The following is a 13,986-nucleotide window of genomic DNA, read 5'->3' as shown; positions in this document are numbered from 1 at the left end:
GGTGGGTGCCAGCTCCCCGTCCTCCGGTGAGCACCCGCTGCACCTCCTGGGTGCAGCAGAGCGAGTGCCCGGCCTTCCTCTTCCTCCTCTCCTCCTCCTCCTCCTCCAGCCAAGCGCGGCGGAGGCTCCCCAGCGGTCGGAGGGTGCCGAGGGGGTGCTTGGAGGGGGGCGTCGGGGTAGCCGGGCGGGAGCTGCGGAGGAGTTAATGGAGGGAAAAGGCAGCGGGAAGGCAGCGGCGCCTCTTCCTGCGAGCGCCCGCGCGCCTGCGCGCCGGCCGAGCAGATGGGTGAGCCTGTGTGGTTTGTGGGTGTGCCCCCGCGGGGCCGGCTGCGTGCGAGGCAGGCGTGCGCGAGGCCGCGTGCGTGTGCGTGTGCATGGGGTGTGTGTGTGCGTGCGTGTGTGTGAGCCCGGCGGTGTTTGCCTAACCTTGCGGGGAGGTGCCGGGTTTGGGGAGGGGGGTTTGGCACGGCCACGCTGGGCCAGCTGGGGTGTGAGGCTCCCGTGCAGCGCAAGGGGGGTGTTTGGGGTGTGCGTGCACACGCGTGTGCGAGCATTTTGAGCCCTGAGGGCACGCTCGCAGCTCTGGGTGGCGTGTGCTGAGCGCTGCTGGGGGGGCCGCGCACCCAGGGGGGCGCAGCCGCGTGTGCGCACCGGTGGGAGCGTGCACGAGCGTGCACACCCAGGCCTTTTGCAACGAGGGGAGCGTGTGTGCATGCGTGTGCGTGTGCGTGTGTGTGTGTGTGTGTGTGTGTGTGTGCTGGCTCCGGGGCAGGGAGAATTACAGTGGAGACAGTGGCTTTGGCGGGGGGCCAGGGCTCCCGCCGTCTCGGGGAGGGTTGGGGGGGGGGTGGAGATGGGCAGGGTGCCGCGGGACGCGCAGCTCGGCGGCGGCAGCAGGACATTTTTATCGCTTCCTGACACGCTCGCGGCCCTGCGTGGGGCTGCAGGTTTCGGGGGGCAGCTCTGGAGGAAGGGGTGGGGGGGGGTGTTTTAAATCTCCCCTCTCCTTGCTCCTTCTCCAGGCCCCCAGGCCCTCTGTGGCACCAGAGTGGGGTCGGGCAAGGAAGCGGGTGCTGCAGCAGGAGGAGGGCTGGGGGTCCTGGGGGGGCTTTATTTTGGGGTGGGGGGGTCTCCACCCACGCTGGCTGTGTCTGGATGGGGTGTGCTGGGCGCAATGGGGTGTTTCGGGGTGGGGAGCGCCGTGCCGGGGGTCACGCTCCCGTCCCCAACTCCTGTCCCCAAGCCCCAGCTGTGGGTGTCCCGGGGAGGAGGGGAGGGGAACCGCGTGCCCTGGGGGGGTCACGGGGCAGCTTTGGGGTTGGCCAGAGGTGCCGGAGGGGGGGGCGAAGGGCAGCGAGGCCAGGGGTCGGGGGGGGCCGCGGGGACAAAGCTTGGCAGGGCGCGAGCGCGCGTGGTTCGGTGTGACCGCTCCGGGAAGGCTGCCAAGGGGATTGCCCTTGAAATAGCACTTTCCGTGCCCTGGCTTCCCTCGCTGCTCAGCCCGGGGGGTGGGGGGGGGGCCTGCGGTGACGGTGACGGGGGTGTGGGGGCCTCTCAGCTCCCTGCAGCCCCCCCCCTTTGCCATCCCGGCACCCGAAACGCGGGCGGTTGCAGCGGGAGGAAGCGCCCCCGTTGCTCCCGCGCCGATAACGCGGGCGCCTTATCGCGGGGCCTCCTGCAACACGGCCCCCCCCCCCCCTTGCCACCAACCACCCCCCTCCCACCCCGCTCCCTTATCTGCCTCCCCTCATCTGCCTCGGCCGTTGTCCCTGGCTCTGCTCACGCCCCCCCCTCGGCCCCCACAACGCCCACGGGGTCGGCCCTTGGGCGGCCGCCGCGGCCCCGCTGCTTGGCAGCCTGCCCCCTGGCTCCTTTTTGAAGTTGGAAATCCATTTAAGTCAAGAGGAGGGAAAGTTATTGCCGCTAAAGCCCCTCGCCTTTAGCACTAAATCCTCTTTGCTGCTCCGCCACAGCCTCTTAGCACCGGCGGGGCCGTGCCGGTGTCTCCACGGGGGGGGGAACCAGGCTGCCGTGCCCCCCCTCCCCGGCACCCCGCAGCCTTGCCGTGCTGGGAAGGGTTTTTGGGGCTGGCAGCGAGCTTTGGGAGCATCGCCACGGCCTGCTGCCACCTCCTTGTCCACGCTGACCCCATCCAGAAAGAGGTTTCTCCGGGTGGCACCGCTGCTTTGCCCCCCCCGTGTCCCCATGTCCCCTGTGGGGTGGGTGGCACAGCGCGGCAGCTCGCCCCCCACCCCGATCCCATGCAGCGGGGGCAGGCTGAGACCATCGGGGTGAGCACCAGGAGCGCGCCCCCGGCCCTCTCCCCGCCATCCTTTTGCTCTCAGTGCCCCAAATCCCTCTCCACAACCCCAGGAGCCCCCCCCTGTGCCCCCACACCCCCCCATCCTGCCACCCCCCGGGGGCTGCTCGTGTCCCCAGGTGCCCAGGCGAGGCGGGGGCCGCGCTCCCCCAGGCGCCTTCGTGTCTCCAGCACGGAGAGCTCGCTGGGGCGGCGCGGCAGCGATTTGATTTGATTATTTTCCCTTCTCCAGAGCTGGCAATATTTAAATATTAATGCCTGCCTCTAATTGCTGTGTCAGAGGAGCGGGTGCAGGGTGGGGGGGGAGGGGGGTGGGAGGCAGCGCCAGCTCGTTTTTTTGTTGTCTGGGGGAGTGTTTGCAGAGGGGGAGCTGTTTGGGTGTGTGTTTTTCCTCCGCGGGGATCCGCTCGGCCCCGGAGCAGCGCCGCGCCGCCGCCGCCTGGGTGGCACCTCGGTGTTGGGTGGCCTCGGGTGCTGGGGATGGGGACAGATGGGTGGCAAAGGGAGGGAGCAGCGCGCCCGGAGCCGGCGTGCGGGTGACAGCCGGCAGCTTCCTGGGGCCGAGCTCCTCCTCGCCCTTGGACACGTCCCCGCTCCCCGGGAAGCCGCCGCCAGCAGGAGGAACGCAGGCGAGGTGCAGCAGGCGCCGTGGGCGGCGAGCTGGGGCCGTGCCCGGCGTGCTTCAGCCTGGCAGATGGAGGAGCCGAGGGGGATCCGTGCCCCAAAAACTGGAGGGAGGGGGGCGAGGAGCTTGGAGGAGAAGGAGGTGCCCCGTGAACCCCATCGGGGTGCGCGCCGGGGTGCCATCGGGGTGCCACCCCTCCGCAGCCACCCCGGAGGGCACCAAACCGTTCGGCCTGCCCGGCCCCCGATATTTACGGCATCACCAAATCGTGCCACCCCGTCAAAAAGGAGCTGCGGCGAGCCCGGGGAGCTCTGCACGTGGCGGGGCTGCGCGAAAACGGGGGCGCGCGCGCACCGCCGGGGCCGGGAGAGTTAACCACAGCCTGGGGGGGGGGGGGGAGAGAAAGAGAGAGAGAGAGAGAGAGGGAGAGCGCAGTCAGATGCTTGTGCGCTCGCTTCCTGTAATAAAGCGCACGCCGGCGTGCTTGTCACCTGCTCTCTGTTGTGCTGCCAAGCAGCAGACATGCCGCTTCTTGCTGCGGGCCCTGGCGCGCTCTCCTCGCCGCCTCTCCTCCCTCCCTCCCTCCCTCCCGCCCCGGGCGCGCGCCCCGTGCCAGCGCGGCCTTATAGCAGGTGTTTTTGGGGAGGGCGCGCCGTGCCTGTTGCCGCACGCCCCGTGGGGGTGGAGGATGTTTAACTGTTCCTCGTCGTCCCCCCCACACACACACCCCGCTCCTCTCCGCCTCCCCCCGGGGCGTAGCGGCACCGCTGCGGGTCAGGCCGGTGGCGCCCAGCCCGAATTTAGGGTTTGGGGCGCGCGGCACGTGGGGCGCACCGGCAGCTCCTGGTTTGTGGGTCGTGGATCCTCCCGGGGGTTTTATGGGGTGTGGATCCTCTCTGCTCGCCCTGAAAGCTCTCTGGAGCCCCCAGTGGGTCTGGTCACCCCACAACCAGTGACCCCCCCGCTGGGGGAGCAGCCAAAACGTCGCCATCCCCATTAACCCGCCGGCGCTGCTGACCCCAATTGCGGGGAACTGGCGCCCTGCAGCCTGCTGGGTGGAAGGGCCAAGGCTCCTTTCAGCTCCCAGGGAGGGAATTTTGGTTCTTTGGGCCAGCGGGTGGCTGAGGCATCGCATCCAACCTCTGCCTGTCCCCCACGGGTGTCCCCCCCTTTGGGGACCGCAGCTTCGTGCCCCGGTGCAGCACCGGCTCCCGGCCCCGGCTTTGTTTGGGCGGCGTTAAGAAGGCGCTGGGCTGGGGTCAAGCTGTGGATTCATCACTTGTTGGAAGACTTTGCGGAACAATAAAGGTGTCTGCCTTTATATCTGCTCGTATTTTATCCCCGCCGCGGCCTTTCCCCAGCGCCGGCCGGGATTTACGGCGGGGGATATTTTAACGTGTCGAGGCGAGATGGGAAAGCCGAGGCCGCCCGCGCCCCCCAGCCCCCCTCGGCCGGCTCCCCCCTTCCCCACGCCTTTGCATTCAGTGCCTGTGCGCTGAAATATTTACCTTCCAGCTCCTCTGACAGTTCAAGCCGTCTCGTGAAGCAAAGGTTATTGAACTGCGAATGTTATGACATTACATTTTTGTGTCTGCACTTTCAAGATGCGTGATGCAGCCTGAATGATAAGTGATCTCGGGGTTAAGGGTGGGTTGGTTTTTCTTTTTTTTTTTTTCTTTTTTTTTTTTTTTTTCTCCTCCTCCTCGCCCTCCCTTCTGCTCTCCTCCCCGGCTCGGCGCGGGCTTTTGGCTCTGCTGGGACTTGATAACGCTCCCTTTTATTGCCCTGCCCGTGCATTCCTGCAGGCGGGCTCCCTGCGCTTGGTGCTGGGGGTTTGGGGAGGGTTTGGGGCCGGAGATGGGGCAGCGTGCCTCAGTTTCCCCATCCCTGGGGAATGCTCGAAGCACTCCGGCCCTGGTGCCTGCTTTCAGCCTCCAGAGGGTGTCCCTGGGTTTGGGGGTGTCACGGCGCCTGCCCCTTTTTTGCTCCGAGCCGTGCTGCGGGTGCAAGAGGCGATGCTCGGCGCTCACCGGCACCAACCTTGCGCCCCCACAGTTTTGGGGACCACCAGGTGACCCCAGGGGGCATCAGGGGATGGGGACAAGTGCCAGCGGGGGCTGGCCCGTCCTGTACACACTAGAGGGCAGCAACCAACTGGAGCAGCAGGCGTGGACTCGGTGGTCCCGGGGATATTTGGGGGCAAAGCGTCCAGATTTGGCCCCGTGCGTCGGGGTTTGCAGCAGCCTTCAGCCACCCCGACCCGCGGCGTAACGCCGTGCCGGGAGCAAATTAACGAAGTTATCCCACAAACGAGGCTGCTCTCGCTGCCGGTGGATCGCATCTGCCCGTGCCCCCCGGGCTCCCCTCTCCTCGCCGCCCCGTCTGGGCTGGAGCCGCCAGCTCGCCCCCGAGCGCCCGGAGATTTATCTCGGCGTCTGCCCCCGCTCTCTCCGAGATGCCGGGGTCGGGGCCGGCCCGGCAGCGCTAACACAAACCAGCTGTGGCTGCGTGCACGGGGGGGCCGCCGGCGGAGAAAAAGAGGTCAGGGCCCGGGAAATTAAATGTTCATAAATGTAGGCCCAAGCGCTTAAAAAGTAGGGCAGTGCCATTAAATCTCATTAAAGTTTAATACCTATCAGTGCCACTTCAGGCAGCCCTTGGACATTGCTTTAATTTGATGGGTGTTAAGGGAGAATTATCAAATAATTGTGCTGGCTGGGGACTTGCTTTTATCGTGTTACACGGAAAGCTCTCCCGGCTTTGTGCCGCACATCAAAACAGCGCGGGCAGGTATTGTTCTGGGGAGGGGGAGCTTTGTAAGGGGGGGGCCACCGCCGCCGCCCTCACCGCCGGGCGAGGAGGAGCGAGGGATGGGGGCTGTGAGGGACGATGGATGGGGTTGTCACGGGGCTTAGCAGAGCCCTAATGGCAGCACGGGGTGGCACCGGTGGCCCCAAGGGTGGTGAGGGGACGGCGAGCATCCTGCCAGCCCCAAAGGTGGCAAGGGGATGGCGAGCATCCTGCCGGCCCCACGGGTGGCATGGGGATGGCGAGCATCCTGCTAGCTCCATGGGTCCTGCGTCCTCCTGGGCGGTGCTCAGAGCTGCCAAATTTTGGAGAGGCTGTGGCACAGCAGGAATTGCTGGTAGAAGGTGCACGGGGACAGGGATGGGGCTGGGGACGAGACGCAGGCGCAGCTCCGGGGCCGAGCAGCGCCGTGCGGAGGCGAGCGCGCGGCCCCATGCATTTTTTATAGGGTGCGCCCAGGGTTATTTTTATTTCCTTCTATTTTTTCTCTCACCCCCCCCCCCCTCCGCAGCCGTAAAAGTCCCAATTGATAAAGAATTAGTGCCAGGTCGTTAGTCCTGGTTTTTATGAGATAACCCGGGCGCAAGGTGCTGGCGTGTAAACGCCGGGGCCAGGGGAGCGCGGGGAAGGGGAGCGCGGAGCCGCGGCCATGAATTATTCAGCAGCGCCTGATTTCACATTATTCTCACTGATACTTTTACAACCTGTCAGTAAATAAAAAGATTCTACATTATTTATAGAAATGGACCCGAATTGGTTAGGAGAATTTACTGTTGCTATTATTAGGGGCTGCTCAGCACCGCGTTAATGAGAGCCAGGAAATGGCACGCGCTGCTTTCCGCCAGCTCCGCGGGTCCCCCCCAGGCTCTCCAGGATCTGGGGGTGCCCCTCGGAGCCGTGCCAGGAGATGGGACGGGAATGTCCCCTCTGCCTGGCTGGGACTGGGGTCACCATCAGCCTTGGGGGGGCAAAGGTTGGGTGGGGACATCTCCTCCATGGGGACATCTCCTTGATGGGGACATCTGGCTGGGGATGTCTCCTTTTCTGGGGACATCTCCTCCATGGGGACATCTCCTTCTTGGTTGGGGACACCTACTTGTTGGGGACATCTCCCTTATGGCCTGGGGCTGTCCCCACACTGGGTGCCAGCCCAGGGGCTTGCCGGAGAGGACGGCTTCCCCATGCACAGTGCGGTTGGCAGCTGGCAGCGGGACAGCTGGAGCTGGCACGGCGAGGTGCCCTGAGGCTTTGTCACCTCGAGGATTTGTCACCCCAAGGATTTGTCACCCCGAGACTTCACTGTGCCCAACTCAGGGCCCCCGGGAGGGTTTATTGGGAGTAGGATCACCAGCAGCCCTCCCCCGGGGCGGTGCAGGACGGTGCCGCACGGGTGCCGACTGTTGCGCATCCATCCTCGCATCCCCAAACAGCCCCCGTGGTGGAAGCAACCCCCAAAATCAGACAAGCTGGGGGGCCGGGGTGGAGCAGAGCGGAGATGTGGGACACGTGTGGCCCCCCTCACGGCCACGGCAGCCGGACAAACGGCCGGGCAGCCGAGCCGAAACCCAAGAAGTTAATGGTTTGTTTCCACTGTCCTAAGGTGCCTGCTACAAGCCCGCCGGTGACAGTTTTATTGGCAGGCAGGCCATGCTAGAAGGATTGGAGGCTATTTACAGTGTTGAGGCCGTGACTTTGTGAGCAGACAGTTAACATAAATTCACATGATGGATCAGTTATCACTTCATTGAACTTGTGGCGGATCCATTGAAGGCTGTGCAGTAACATACTGTTTCCTGGCTCTGCGCAGCGCTGGGATACATTAAATACACTTTATTTATAGCTTACCATTGCTGCACTGTGGGCAGGAGAATGCAGCTTTTGCAACTATCATCTAATTTTATGATGAGCATTAAAGCAAGGCCTATAATTTGCACCTTTTTATTCATTAGACACTGGTGCAGCCATAAGTCAAGAATGCCCAGGGATTTAGATGCAGATCCAGAAGATAAACTATTGACAAGCCAGATGTATTTTTACATTAGTGTGCCTTTACAATAGTTTATGTTGAGAGTGGAATATAAATTGCATTATTAAATACGAACCACTCTTGTAACCGCTGCTTTGCCTGCTTATTTGAAGGAAGGATGGGATGCAGCAGAGCCGGGAGGCTTTGCCCAAAAGCCCTGGGTTTGGAGGGCTCGGTTGGATTCCCTCGCGTTTTTTTCGCCCTGGATGTGCTGGAGCAGAGCGAGCCGGGTGCCTGCCGGGGCGTCCGGGTGCTTTCTCCTCCCGCAGCAGGCGTTTAACCTCAATTTCCCCCTCCTCTTTTGCCCTTCTGTTTTTCGTGGCCACGTCCCCAGCGGGCGGCAGGGGCTGGGCCAGGCTTCGCCCCCGGCACCCGTGGCCGTCCCCAGGGGCCGGCGGTGACCAAGGGACCCCGATGGCCCCGCGGGCACCGACCTCTCCCTCCCCGAGCACCCGGCCAGCAGCGAGTTAAATCCTTTTGTTTCCGAGGCAATACAGTTTATATTATGAGCATGAATAAAAGATGGTTGTGCTAGGGGTAGCTGTCAGTATCTTTGCTGTGTATAAAGGCTTCTACTGTAGCTTGACAGTAAAAGACTGTGTTTGGGGACTGATGTGGTTTCTCAAAGGAGCTAAATAAATAAGGGGCGCTTATTTTTACACCAGTAAAGGCTGCTGGAAATTTAAAGCCCTGTTTATCTCTCCGAAATCGTGCTGTTTATTGTTATCTCGTGGAGGGGGAATTTGCATGCTCGCTAATAATTAACCGAGCCCGGCGCTTCTCCCTCCCCTACGTGCTGCGGCTCCGCCGTTATCGGAGGGGAGGAAACGTTGGCAAACCCAAAGGCAAATATTGAAGGAGCCCGGGCCGGGTGCGGTGCCCCCGGGGTGCCACCGGCTGCTGGGTGCCACGGCGGTGGCGGGGCGCTCCCCGTCCCCCCCCCGGCCATGCACACCAGCATTTGGGCAGCGTTTTGGGGGCTTCCTCAGGAGGGTACAGGCAGGGCAGGAGGCTGCGAGGCCGCGGGGCAGAGCACCTGCCCCTTTGTGCCCGGCGCTAACAGGCGTCCCGGCGCGCTCCCCGCGCCACCAGATGCCGCGGCTCCGTGTGGCGGCACCGTCTCGCTAGCGGAGTGTAACGGGGGAGAGCAGTCGGTGCCTTTGTTTCTCGTGCTCCTCGCCCAGCTGTCACTTCCAGTGATCAGTAGAGAAATCATCACCCCGCAGGATCATACATATGGAACGGGGGCTGTGCGGAATATTTATTGGAACATGTGTCGGGGCCGCGCCGGTCACGAGCCCCGGGTCTGCCTCGCCCCGTGCCAGCCCCCCTCCGTGGATGCTGTCAGCCCCAGGGCTGTGTCCCCAGGGCGATGTCCCCAGCGTGAACAGATCTTACAGCACGTGGGGGCCGTGGGGAATCGGGGCTGGCTGTGCTCAGCTGCCCCAGGTGGTGCATGGGGCCATGCAGCACCCTCTGCCCCGGGGCACTCGTTGGGTCCCTCGCTTCGCCAGCCTGTCCCCGATCTTGCTGTTCCCAAAGGGTGTCCCCAAACCTGGTGGCAGCTTTTATTGCAGTGTGCAGAGCCCCAGCCCTGGGTCCCCTCCCCGCTGAACCCTTCTTCCTTGGGGACAGGCAGCGCCTGGCTAGGGTCACCTATGGGGTGGCCTTTGGGGTCTCCAAATTTAGCCGTGCACAGGGGGGCGTAAAGCAGGCAGGAGCCTTGGTCCCATCGCTGTCTCTGCGTGCTGGGGCGTGGACAGGGCACGGCCCCGTGCTGCCAGGAGGGACCTGCCTGCTCCAACCCGAGCGGAGACGCTGCCCTCAGGAGCAGCGGGTCCCCAAACGGAGCCTCCCTGGGGACAGGGATGGGGACAGGGAGGGGGAAGTCTCCTGTCTCCGGAGCTGTCAGCTCGGCACCTTTCATGTGTGATGGGTAAACAACGCGGAGCGCCCGCCTGGGAAGGCTGTTGGATCCCTGCTGGTGCTAAAGCAGCGTCTGGCGGGGACGGGGAACGTGCCGCCGCCTGCGCGAGGCACCGCAGACGTGACGCCCCGCTGGGGCTCGCTGCCGCCTGCCTCGGCACAGAGCGCTCCCGGGGGTGGGAGCGGGGGAAAAAGGAGCCTCTGGGGACCTCTGGGTGGTCACAGAGGTCTGGAGCAGGGACGTTTGGCTCCCCAAATTGTCCTAGGGGGGCGCAGAGCTTTGGGAGGCTGCAGCATCCCTCGGAGGCACGGGTGCGTGGTGCCAACCAAAACTCAGCACCGAAAATCCCAGCCAGCCCCCACATCCCCACGTCCCCGCGTCCCCAGCCCTCTGTCCCAGCCACCCTATAGTTTCCAGGGCATGGAGCCGGCCTTCCCAGCCCCGTGCCACGTTGCTGTGGGTTTTCCCTCGCCGGGGACAGCCAGATGCTGCGCAGGCAGCGAGGGGGTCAGCGGGTCCCGCGAGCACATGGCTCGGGGAAGGTGTTGCAGGCGCCTTTTGGCACCCGCCGCCACACGAGCGCGCTCCTCTGACAGCTTTATCAAGCCTCCAGACTTCCCAATTCCATTGTTCCTGACATCTGTTTCGGTAAGTGATTAATTGCAATTAGCGAGCGGTTTGAAAGCCCGTGGAAGAATATTCAGCAGAAAACTCGTCAAGATTAATGAGTGGTGGCAGTTGTCAGAAGGGCTGCTGCCTCGCCGTGACGCGGCGGTGGCGTGGAGGTGCAGGAGGCTGGGCGCCCCCCCCTTCCCTCCTCGTGCCCGTGTCTTTCCCCACATTGTGCCCCCCTCCCGGAGAATAACACGGGATGATTTTTCATCCGACCGCATGAATTATCCGCTAATGCGCTATTAATAAAGCGCCGTGGAGTTTCACCGAGATTAGGTCCTAAATCATGCAGAATGAATTTTAATGAGGCCAAAAGACACCGTCATTAGCCGCTCGCGGGGACCTGGAGAACATTCCGGGGGGGCTCACCCCGGGGCAAAGCCCCCTGGGTTGGGGCAGAGGGCTGGGATGCTCTCACCCAGACCTTTGATTTTTTGGGGCTCGGGGCGTGCCGTGCCGTGCCGCGTGCGTGCAGGGGTGCGCGGCGGCACAGCCTTTGTGCAGCCCTGGCGAGGCGGCTGGTGCGCAGGGAATTAGCTCGGCGGGCTGTGACTCAGAGCAGTGAGCTCTCCAAACACCACGGCCTCGCTGCCGTGGAGGCAGCAGCTCCTCGCCGGAGCCAGGACAGGCAGCCGGGGACGCACGTGCGCGCTGCCTGCCCCGGGCACCCTCCTCCTCTTCCTCCTCCATCTCCTCCTCCTCGCTGCTCCAAATTCCCGAAGGAGCCGGGGGCCTTTTGGCCCCGCAGCGAGTTTCCCAACCCTTTGCTCTCGGTGTGGCTTTGCCCGTCCGGGGCGCGACATCTGCTTCTGCAAAGTGTTTTTTAACGCTGAGGTCAGGGCAGCTCGGCAGCCGGGGCCTGGGCGGGCTGCGGTGACTTCTGGCCTGCAAGCAGATGGCTCCGGCATGCCCCGGGTTACCGCACCCACGAAATTCCTCGGTAACAGCCCGTGACCGGAGGGTGTGGTGGGGGGAAGCATCCCTCACCCCCCTCCTGCGCCGCTGCGCTCAGCCCGGGAGCGTGCACGGGGCCACGCGCCTGGCCCCAAAGGGAGCAGGGCAGCGGGGACGGGCTCCCTGCCCTCCCCTTCCCCACGGGGAGGGAAATATCCCTGCAGGAGCCAGGCTTTGAACGGCTTTTCCCCCCCAACACAGGCAGTGGGGGCTGTAGAGCCCCCCCGCTTCTCCCCAGCGTTGATTTTATTGCCTGGATTTTCTCCTGGCCCATGTATCCTTGCCCGGCTCCAGCTCCCCAGCACCGGGGAGGGCTCGGGGCTTGCGCAGGGAGTCCCCTTCCCCTGCCGCCAGCCTGGCCCTGTCACCTCCCGGTGATTTATTGCTCTTTTGGACGCGGGGGGCAGCGGGGCAGCCCCCGCGGCCGCACAAGCCGCGCCGGAGGGCAAGGGGTGGCAGGGGTCGGGAGGTCTCGCCGCCAGCCGCCCTTTGTCGGTGGCCGGCACAATGACCCGGCGCAGGCTGTTTGCTCGCCACGGCGGGTAATTACCGTGCCGGGAGGGGAGGGGAGGGACACGGGGGGGGGTCACACACAAGCAGAGGCTCCGTGACCCGCCGGCGGCGAGGCCCCCGCGAGGCTGGGGCTCGTCCTTCCCCTGGCACCATCTGCTCGGAGGCGGCCGCTCCGCGCGAGCGGCGGGGCTGCGGCTCCGGCGGCGGCGCGGCGCTCAGACGCACGGACAGATGGTGGTGGGTTTGAAGAGGTAGAGTGTGTACTTTGTTCTGGAGAGCTTTGGGGGAAAAAAAAAAGAAAAAAGAAAAAAAAAAAAAAGAGAGAGAGAGAGAGAGAGAGGAGAGGGAGGAGGAGACGTCCTCCCGTCTCCCCCCTCCGCCCGCCACCGTGCTGCACTTTGTAGTCGGGAGCTGGGGGCTGTCACCGCGCCAGGGCTGGGGCTTCAGATGCTGGCACCTGCGGGGACAGGGGTCGGGATGGAGGGGATGGGAGCTGCGCAGGGTCCCCTGCTCGCTGTGCCCTGAGCCACGGAGCTGTTAGGGGGGGTCCCAGCGAGGTGGCGATGCCCTTACCCCCGCGGGGTCCGACCTTGGCGTGCGTCCTGCTGCCGGCACGGCACGTACCCGCCCGCGAGCGGTGCCAGCTGGGTCGGGGCTGATGCAAGCGGCGTTCCCGGGCGAGCCCGGCCGCTTCCGAACCGGCTGGGGCGGCCGGCGGCAGGGAGGAGCGGGCGTCGGGTCCCTGCAGCGGTGCTGCGGACGCCGGGCGCAGGCGGGGCGACGCGGCGGCTCCCCGGGGCGCTGCCGACCGACCCGCCGGACTCGCTGGGGGAGCCTCGGCGGTGGCGTGGCTTGGCGGCTTGGCTCTTGTGCAATAGGTGGGGCCGGCAGCTTCTGCGGCCCCGCAGACGCCTTTTCGCAGCGGCGTCTGCCCGCCGCCGCCCGCCGCCGGACCTCTTTCGACGCCCAAGCAACGGGGCCTCCCCGCGGCCCCCGGCCAGGGTTGGGTGCGCCGGCACCGCGCCCGCCCTCGCTCGCTGCTTGGCTCGCGGGGCGAGCACCCCGGTGGCCCCGTAGCCAACGTGGGGGGGATGCTGGGGCAGCGTGGCCATGCCCGAGCACTGCGGTGATGCCGGAGCAGCGGGTGTTTGCAAAAAAAGGGCTGCGAGCAAGTGGCTTTTGGGGACACGAGGCTTGGGTAAACATCCCCACACGGTGCGCAGGGAGGTGCCCGGCCTCAGCGCGAGGTCCCTGCTCGTGGAGCAGCCGTTTGGGGACCCCAACCCCGCTGCCTGCCCCTGCCCTCCACCCCGGGGCCGTGCACGCCCCAAGCGCGGCCGCTGCACCGCCGCCTTTGCTGCCTGTTAATTACCGCCCGCGCCAGGTCTGGCCCCGCGTTACACTTCATTACGCGATTGCGATCGGGGCCGCTCCTCCCTCCCGGCCGACTCCGGCTGGATAATTAGGTGTGTGTTCTCCCGCGTGCAGACAGACACTTAATACGGCTTTAATCACCTGCTCCGGCGGCTCCCACCCACTGCCCTGCGCCCGCACGGAGCCGTGCCGGAGCCGCTGCGTTTCTGCTGCCGCCTGAAACTCGCGTCCGGGGTAATTACAGGCTGCGGGTGCCCGCTGCAAACGCCCCATGCAAATGCTTGGAGCAGATGCAGGGTGCGAATGCGCAGTGCAAGTCAATGCCCGGTGCAAACGCCCGGTGCAAATGCCAGGTGCAAATAACTGGTGCAAATAAATGCCCGGTGCAAATCAATGCCTGGTGCAAATGACTGGTGCAAACGCCTGGTGCAAATGCCCGGTGCAAATAAATGCCTGGTGCAAACTCCTGGTGCAGATGCCAGATGCAAATAAATGCCTGGTGCAAATGCCTGGTGCAAATACCCGGTGCAAATAAATGCTCGGTGCAAACACCCAGTGCAAATGCCCTGTGCAAATGCCAGGTGCAAATGCCTGGTGCAATTATATGCCCAGTGCAAACACCTGGTGCAAACGCCCGATGCAAACACCTGGTGCAAATGCGGAGTGCAAATACCTTGTGCAAATAAAAGCCTGGTGCAAACTCCTGGTGCAAATGCCAGATGCAAACAAACGCCTGGTGCAAACGCCTGGTGCAAATAACTGGTGCA

At 64.4% G+C, this 13,986-nt stretch overlaps 1 protein-coding gene across 5 annotated transcripts in view; it reads left to right on the top strand.

The window, feature by feature from the left end:
• GSE1 (Gse1 coiled-coil protein) overlaps positions 1-13,986 on the top strand; it is a gene marked incomplete at its 5' end in the record, with an annotated part of 94,379 nt that overhangs the window by 35,544 nt on the left and 44,849 nt on the right. The gene's annotated exons all lie outside the window — the stretch shown is intronic.

The sequence above is a fragment of the Aythya marila genome (genome assembly GCF_965140915.1).
Source record: "Aythya marila genome assembly, chromosome: 12".
Classification (NCBI taxonomy): domain Eukaryota; kingdom Metazoa; phylum Chordata; class Aves; order Anseriformes; family Anatidae; genus Aythya; species Aythya marila.
Note: the sequence above shows the minus strand (reverse complement) of the source record. Positions and strands in the feature narration are given on the sequence as shown.